The sequence below is a fragment of the Corvus brachyrhynchos genome, unplaced genomic scaffold (genome assembly GCF_000691975.1).
Source record: "Corvus brachyrhynchos isolate BGI_N302 unplaced genomic scaffold, ASM69197v1 scaffold80, whole genome shotgun sequence".
Classification (NCBI taxonomy): Eukaryota; Metazoa; Chordata; class Aves; order Passeriformes; family Corvidae; genus Corvus; species Corvus brachyrhynchos.
In genome coordinates, this window is record NW_008236769.1 from 12,134,764 (window position 1) to 12,142,714 (window position 7,951).

Here is a 7,951-nt window from a genome sequence, read left to right on the forward strand (position 1 = left end):
GCTTCTGAAAATCAGTAGTTTAGGGACTTCCTAACTTCCGAAGAGGACATTGCTGCTAGACAAGCATGTGTCAGGGACTTCATGAAGCCCAGCTCCCTTGAGTGCGACTATTTTCTTGTTGAGCCTATTTATTTCTATTTTGGGGTTTTAGAACATCCTGTGGCAATGACTTTATATGAAAATATATTTCCTTCTTTTTTAAACCTTGCTCCCAGATAAACTGGTTTAATTAATACGGCACTATGAGCAGCAATAATAACCACTTTTTATTCACTTTCCTCCCACCTTGTTTTCCAGACCTCGTGTCCCTTTCCTGTTGCAGCACAGAATTCTAACCCCACTCTGGCTCCACTTATACTAGGATTTTTGAATTATATGAATGCTTTTCAGAGTCAAGCTATTAGCAGTGACAATAGTCTTAACTCTAACCTTGCCTTTCTGCATAAGAACTGTTGAATACAGAACAACATAATGCAAACTTGGAAAAGATGCATAATTATTTCCGCACAGGAAGCTTGCAGTTGATAGTTTGGTGTCACAGATAGAAATGACTAGTCTAACATGCCGCGAACTAAGTCAGAGCCAAAACAATTATCTAATGCCTGTGAACCCTCAGGGTCAAATATACTCTCTGCTACCACGTGCAATGCCAGAAAAGTCTGCTGACAAACACCAGCCATCAAAAACACTTCTTCCTCACAAACTCCATGTCAGAATTTCCAAAGTGGCCTGTGGTTACATCCTGGTTACCTTCAAATTCCCTCAAAAATACTGCAGGGGGTTCTGGGCACTACTGGTTCAACAATTCTGGTTTAACAATTATTGAAAATATGGCATGACTTCATTTGTCAGTGCGCTGATATGATCCTTAAACCAATTTAATGTAAATGTAAAGCAATGTATTTGCAAAAATCCAAATATAAGCAACACATTTACATTGCTTATCCAAAGCAGTATACAGAAAAGAAATAGGGTATACAGGACCTTTGCAGACCTAGCAGAGCAGCTGGCTGTGCTCTGTAAGAAAACTAGGCACAGGTGCTGGGATTGCGCCCAGGGCCCTGATTTCCAGCTGGCACACTGAAAGAGGCTTCCCACTCAGGGAGAGTTAGATGTCTGTTCCTTGGGAGGAGAGGCCTCGCAGAGGGGAGGAAGTTGTTCCCTTGGCACAACAGGGAAGCACTGCTGGCTGAGCCAGCTTTTTGTTGGTATCTGTTGGGCATTTTTCCTTTTTCAGCTGTTGGATTAGTGATTAAAAATGATTGATATGTGTCATATTAGAATAAGTGTGGGGCTTGCCACCCTGACTGATGAGCAGGCTGGATGGCTCACTTTTACCTGCTGCACAGATTAGTCCCAATGAGCTCCTCTCACTCTATCCAGCTGATGAACTGCTAGGTATTTACAGCTCCCAGCTAAGCCTTCAGTTTGCACACAAAATTCCCCCTTGAAGTTGCTTTCAGAGGAGAGCGCCTGCTTTGGGGGACTTTTCTTCCCCTGGATACTGATCAAATCCAATGGTAAAATTCTTTTATGTCAACTTTGTATTTTCTTACATACACGACTTGCAAACCACACTTTGTACACACATGTAAATAGGATTAAAGCATATAATGTGTTACTGAGAAAATGCCTAATTGCTTGAAGGTAGCAGGATGTTTGGGGGTGAATGCCTCCCAAGTCTGTCTCTAGGGGATACTATAATAGTAATAAAGTGAAGAGAGGCCTAAGACAGGCAGGAGAGAGGTTGCTGATTACATGGGAAAGCCCAGACAAAGCGTCTTCTGTTTCTGATGCCTGAAATTCAGCCGCACAAGAAAAAGGCAGGATACTGGCAAAGCACCACTGGGATGTACTTGTGCTGATAGCTCTTTGTTGTTTTTCTATGGCTTTACATTTTAACAGGTATTTCCCCTCAAGATTCTCATATACCTACAAATCAAGTGTTGTCAACAGAGCTGCCACTTCACTTGCCTTGGAGGTTGCCATTCTTTCTGTCTCACAAAAACAAAGAATAAGATGTTAATTTTTATCTCTGGCCAAGACTTTTATGGTATTACCTGGCAAGCACCGGGATTTGATCTTACAAATACATAACTGCACTGTTCCTTTATCACTCTGTGTGAATGTCTCTGTTAGCAAAGGGACATAGCATGCATATGCATGTGTAAGACTGGGGGCCAACAGCTTAGGTCCTGCCGAGGTCAAGGCACAGACATCCAGACAAACACTGATTTGGAAAATTTACAGTATAGAGGATGGTTGTAGAAAGGGAAAGCGCACTGACCATTCCGAAGGAACCAACTCCTTTTTAAAATCTCTTAATCTGCTTTTCATTATCTCTGTGGGGAGGCCTCTTGAGAAAAGCAGCTCTTTGACTTGAATAAAGGAGGGGCTGTGGGCTTGCATGCTGGAATGGGGAGGTCATTGTACGGCAGCACGGAAGATGGGAGTGTTAGTCGGGTCAAGGAGAACAGGATGAAAAAGTGTGAGATCTGTGGTACAGACTTGGTGTGGATTATATGAAAGGTAGAAGTCTTAAAGCTGAAAGGTAAATAAGAGAGAGTGAATTCAAAGGTTGGAAAAACACATTCTGGTAGGGTTATTCAGTCTGACTATAAGGGAAAAATATGAGCCAGGACTGATAAGATCATCAGCAAAACCAGCAAGAAAGAGGTAATGACAGCAGAGGCCCAAGAGGGCTAAATTCTACATAGGAATTTTAAGCATTAGGCTTCAGCAAATGAACATATCCATCTTCAATATTTTTCTCATTTGTTCTTCTAACAGAAATGCTTAGCTCTGCTCACCTCTTCTGAGGCAGAGAAAGCACAAATATGCCTGGGGGACAATAGGACTATGTTGCATTTTGCCTGCACCAAGTCACATACAGCTGTGTGCATGTGCTGGCTGTAACCTGCTCCCCTCCAAACCAATGCTTATCATAAGCACCCTCAGCCTTGCCAAATTGCTAAAGAAAGTGATGTTGCTGCCATTAAAATGGCCCTTCGAAGTAGCACATTTTTCTCCTTTTTAGACTACAAATGTAAAAATTCTCCTAAAATGGTGTGCTAACCTTCTGCTGTTTCTTTAATGGACACAAACTGAAAGGTATCTCTGTTTTGCAGGGACCTCCTGTTTTTCCAGTACTCCTATAACACTGCCTGACTTCACCAGGAATTTTATGATATACAAGAAGTGCAGGAACGGGTCTACAAAATCCGGGATGGGGTGGGGGAGAGCCTTCCCAGTCGCATGCACTTCTTGTCTTGCTTCTTGATGGGTGCATAAAAGCAGAGGTGGCAGATTTAGGGCTTTTATTGACAGTAACACAACATTTGGTGTTTTCTTAAAGGCCTAACTCTGAGAGGCAAATGATGACGTAAGATTGTTGGCTTCCTGTGTTTCTAACTGCAGACAGGAACTTGCAAACCCTAAAGCCTAAAAAATCCTGGAGGCAAAGAATAACTCTAAATGCATAGTGTTAAAGCCTGTCATTTATAAAATCAAACTGATTCATTTGACGCACAACAGGTTACTTAAATACAGGATCGATGATTTTGCAGCAAAATCTCAAGTCTTTCTCTTATCAGCTGGAGCTAACAGGTGTGTTTGTAAAACTAGAGACTCCTTTTTTTTCCCCTCCTTCTGTATTTCTCAAAGCCTAAATCAATTTGCTTTTTATAGCTACATTCACCCTTTTTTGTCGTGCACACTACCTGCCCTCCCTCTGCTTGATCCTGCCTTGGCCAGAATCTTGTGGCTTTCTCCCCATGTGCTCCTCCAGTGCCCCAATCTCGCTTTGTGCGGTGGTTCTGCAGCTTCTCCTCCTGTTTGTTTCACATAAGCTCCATCTGCTGGGAAAAGGGAGAACCTCGGTGGTTTTTACTCTGAATGGGAAATACTTTTCTCTCAATTTGGAAAGATTTTCAAAATTAACTGTTTCTGCTCCCCCAGCTGTGCTCTTGCCTGCTGGCATGGCAAGTTTAACTACTGACAACCTGATATGTTATTTTTATGTCATTTTGTGTGGCTAATTTGGGTCAAGCCTAAGCAATCTTTTAAAATACCACTTTTTGACTGGAATTTGAGCAGGTAGTTAATTATCTTTGGATTGGGAATGACTGTTTGCAGCACATTATTGCCGTCAAGGCACTCTCTGTGTGGCTTTTCAGGGCAGTGTTTGAAGAGGCACCCAGGGCAGCCTGTTTCTGTGCTAATGCGTAGTCAGTGCTGCTTGTTTTTGGCACATTTACAGACAGGACTCAACTTATGACCTGGACCTTCATACAGCAAATCTGTAACCCAGTCACCACTTGAACTTTTACCTTTGGGTATAACACTGACAGAGCAACAGGCTTCAGTATCCCATGAATCTCTCCTAAAAATTCCCAATAATGAATGGGAGTATTTTTTTAAAAAAACTACTAATAATCTGCTGGCTTTCTCCCTGGAGTAGAAACTTAATGCAACTTGCTACACAGTAATGTCTTTTTTTTCCCCCCTTTCTCTACATTTACGCTGAACACTGGTGAATAAAGATGAGGTTAATCCCATATTGTTAAACCTATTCAGGGAGACAACCTGAGGGTTGCCATGGAAACAGATTCTCCAGCCTAAAAGCGTAATTCTACTTCTAAGGACTGTCTGTGGACCTGCACTGATAGTAGCTTGTAGAATCAAACTCTGTACACAAACATGATGTTGCAGCAGTGAAATGGCAAAGGTGCCTCCCAACTCATCAGATGCTAATTATGCTCCCATCTCCTCCCACTTACAGCCCAGAGCATCAAGCACTGCACATCCTCCCTCTCCACACCCCGAATCCCATCTCCCGGCCCTTCCTGCCTTTGCTGCCAGCTCAGTTTGTCATCAGGGTGTCCTGAGGAACTGAGGCTGTGTCTGTGTCTCTGGCAGGACTGTCACAGATTTGATACTGTCACACAGCCACTGTCAAAAGCTATGGGGCACCTCAAGTTGGGAGTGGGGGGAGCTGCTATCAATCACCAAAAACATCAACAGGATCTAGGAGTGCTTCCTGGGACATGTCTTCAGGGAAGGGGTGACAAACTTACAGTTCTGTTCCCTGTTCATATTAACATTTGCCCCCCAATTCCTAGATAGATTTCTAAACTTCCTCAATAAGAATTATGGATTCATCTGCTCCTTTGTCATGTCTCTGCAAGTAAAGCACAGCCCTAGGCATGTTCTCTGCTTTTATAGGTGTTATGCATCGTACCTCTTTCAGACAAGTGAAACAGTCCTGCCTTTGTGATATCACTGGGCTCTGCTCATATAGCAGTAAAATACATATTTCAATATTCACATAGCCTATAACAACCATCAAAATTTCCTTTTATTTGGAGGTTGTTTTGAATTGATTTAGACAACTCTTACCTTGCTTTTGCTTCTATTTAATATCCGGGGGGAAAAAAATTGATACTTAACATGAAATAGTAATCTTAGTTTTGTTCAAATGTTACATTTATTTTAATAATTCTCAGATACTTATTAAAGCCATCTAGAAAGAAGGCTTTGTATTTCTTCCTTTTTCTCTCTCATCCTATTCCTGCCTGCTGGGAAACATATTTTTCAGCAAGATGGCTGACAACTTTTCCAGACAACATGGTTGCTTTAAGAACCAGGTCTAAAATGGCTGTGTAGCAGTTGACTTTTTTTTTTTTTTTTTTTTTAAAAAACCCCCACAACAAAACCCCAAAACCTTAGTAACTATGTGGTACTGTGATTTATTCTGGGGATAAGTGCTTTCTCTGTAAGCTCAAGGGCTGTTGCTCTGGCTGGAGTAGAAGATGTTTTTCTTTAAAACAAAAATTGACTCCTGGGGGAAAAAGCCCATGTGTCACCTACAGTCACTCGGCCTTTTCATGTGGGAGCAATTTCTACAACTACTTGAAAATTATGAATGCTTAGTCTTTTCTTAAGCATTACTTCACAATGCTTGGTAAATGCACACAATCAATTAGTATTTTGAAACTGTATCTATTTGGGAAATTTTCACAGAGTGTATTATCAATCCTTTTCATATACAGTAGCAAACCCTGTAACTTCCAGGTATAAACAAATCTGGAACAAAAGACTGTACAAAAACATAACGAATTCAGCTCTGAAAAGGCCCATGCATCTACATTGTCTGCCACCCTGAATACTAATGAATTTAATGAAACTATTGAAAGGCTGGTTACTTGTCTGCATAAATGTATTGAGACCTCTGTAATCATCTGTTTGCTGTCTGAAATCTCTTGTCAATAGTTTAATGACTTCAGAGCATATTATTCTTCTTGTATAGGCTTCATATAATGTTTCTACATAATTAAGCAGCTTTGTTAGAGGAACTGCCATTAGTTGCCCCATTTCATTTGGTTTTGTTATCAGCCAACCAGAAAGAAAAAAAGAATAACAGGAGAAAGATACAAACCCAATCTAGTGAGAGATGTGTAGATTGGGAAGATGTTTGTTCGGGGTTTTTTTTTCAAGACTGCCATTAATATAAAGCACTATTATCAAGTTGCACATTTTAAATTATTTTAACCATTTAAATGCACTACATATTTAAATACTTGTAAAGCAAACACAGCTGGCTAAAAATCCTGCAGTGCATTTGGGAGCCTAACATTTTAAAAGTAGCTCTAATATTAAAGATATAAATAATAATACCCATTAATTTATTAATTATCACTAGATGTAAAGAACACTGGCATTTCTATAGCCATAGTGAGAAGAGTGTCTCGATTTTTTAAAATATTCAGTCAATTGCATCTTCAATTGCAAATCCATCTTCATGAATACTTTTGAATTAAAAATGTAAGTAATATAAATTTCATCTAGATTTTTTCGTACTTTGGAGAAACCCTGAGGATTTTCTTTAAATACATAAAAGAACTCTATAAAATTACCAATTAATTTCATGCATTCGCCTAGTCCTAAGCATGAACAGATAAACTGCAGACTCATTTGCTTTTTATTGCTACGAGATGCTGTTTTCAGTCACGTTTGGGGTCAAACCTGAGAGTTCCTGCTACCCTTTATGTGTAAGGTTAAGTAGCACCTATTTTCTTTGGGGTTGAGGTACATGTAGAGGTGACCAAATGCCTGCTGCTGTTAAGTTACCTGTGAAGCAGGAGAGGTCTGATCCCACGGCTCCCTTGTCCCTCTGGAGCCCTGTCCTTGGGGCAGCCATCTTGTTGACAGGGCTGGCAGCCATCTTGTCCACAGACAGTCCCAGCAGCTTTCCCCCCATTTTTTCTGGAACAAGGAAGGCATTAACACCCAAATCTCACGTGCATAGTTTGTAAAATGTCAGTATTCTCAGATTAAATTACGATTTTTGCAGTTTGATTCTGGTTATTCACTGCATCTGGCGAAACAGTTAAAAATAAAGTACGTACTGCATAATACTGTATTAACTGACTAATAAAAGATTTGATAAGAGATCCTACTGCTGGTCAGGATTCGACTAATATCTGAAGAATAACATGCTACTTGTAGTCCAACTATTAACCGGCACTAGTGCGGCACATCTGTCAATTGACTGATTTATGTGCTATTTCCTATCAAAACCATCACAGCTCCACCAGAAAGCCATTTCTTCTGTCACATCCCGAGATCCACAAGCAACACACGTGTGTGCAGCGGAACTGCTGCTGCCAACCTTCGGCCGCAGGCGTGTGGAACAGGGCCGCACACACCGCAGCATCACAGGGTCGTAGGGCTGAAGGGACCTCTGTGCATCATCCAATCCAACCTCTGCCAAAGTGGAAAGCACCGTGCCGATCTGGAGCGCTGCACTTTGCACTGGGCTTATGCGTGCCCACAGCGGCCTGGGCGGCTCCGTGAGGCACCGGCGCCCTCCCTTCACAGCGGGCACGGCCTGTGGCCTTCCCGGCGTGGCGGGGACCGCGGGCTGCGAGCGAACCACACTCGGGTGGAGAAG

At 41.7% G+C, this 7,951-nt stretch overlaps 1 protein-coding gene across 4 annotated transcripts in view; it reads right to left on the reverse strand.

Annotated features, from left to right (window-relative positions):
* WHSC1 (Wolf-Hirschhorn syndrome candidate 1) overlaps nucleotides 1-7,945 on the reverse strand; it is a 99,505-nt gene extending 91,560 nt beyond the window's left edge. The window contains exons 1-3 of one of the 4 annotated variants that reach the window (XM_017727743.1): nucleotides 7,670-7,945; nucleotides 7,129-7,263; nucleotides 3,720-3,857 (exon numbers count right to left, since the gene is read on the reverse strand). The gene's annotated coding sequence lies outside the window, so the exon portion shown is untranslated. Of the gene's footprint in view, nucleotides 1-3,719; nucleotides 3,858-7,128 lie in introns of all 4 variants that reach the window. The other 3 variants (XM_017727742.1, XM_017727745.1, XM_017727741.1) reach the window with 3 other exon arrangements.
* Nucleotides 7,946-7,951: the final 6 nt, after the last annotated feature.